This window comes from Mandrillus leucophaeus, unplaced genomic scaffold (assembly GCF_000951045.1).
Source record: "Mandrillus leucophaeus isolate KB7577 unplaced genomic scaffold, Mleu.le_1.0 Scaffold18, whole genome shotgun sequence".
Classification (NCBI taxonomy): domain Eukaryota; kingdom Metazoa; phylum Chordata; class Mammalia; order Primates; family Cercopithecidae; genus Mandrillus; species Mandrillus leucophaeus.
In genome coordinates, this window is record NW_012101809.1 from 3,492,583 (window position 1) to 3,493,287 (window position 705).

The window sequence follows — 705 nt, forward strand, 5'->3', positions numbered from 1 at the left end:
CCCGCCACCATGCCTAGCATATTTTTCTATTTTTAGTAGAGACGGGGTCTCACTGTGTTAGCCAGGATGGTCTTGATCTCCTGACCTTGTGATCCACCCACCTCGGCCTCCCAAAGTGCTGGGAGTACAGGCGCGAGGCATTGCGCCCAGCCTTGTTTATTTTTTATTTTTATTTTTTTAAATTGAGACAGAGCCAGGCTGGAGTGGTGAGATCTCGGCTCACTGCAACCTTCACTTATGGGGTTTAAGTGATTCTCCTGCCTCAGGTCTCAAGTAGCTGGGATTACAGGCACTAAGTCCCTAGGCTGCAAACAGCACAGGGACCCTTGGCCCAGCTCACAAAACCAATTTTTCCTCCTAGGCCTCTGGGCCTGTGATGGGAAGGGCTGCTGTGAAGTCCTCTGACATGCACTGGAGACATTTTCCCCATTGTCTTGGGGATTAACATTCAGATCCTCATTACTCATGCAAATTTCTGTAGCCAGCTTGAATTTCTCCTCAGAAAATGGAATTTTCTTTTCTATTGCATTGTCAAGCTGCACATTTTCCAAACTTTTATGCCCTGTTTCCCTTTTAAAACTGAATGCCTTTAACAGCACCCAAGTCACCTTTGAATGCTTTGCTACTTAGAAATTTCTTCCACCAGATACCCTAAATCATCTCTCTCAAGTTCAAAGTTCCACAAATCTCTAGGGCAGGGGCAAA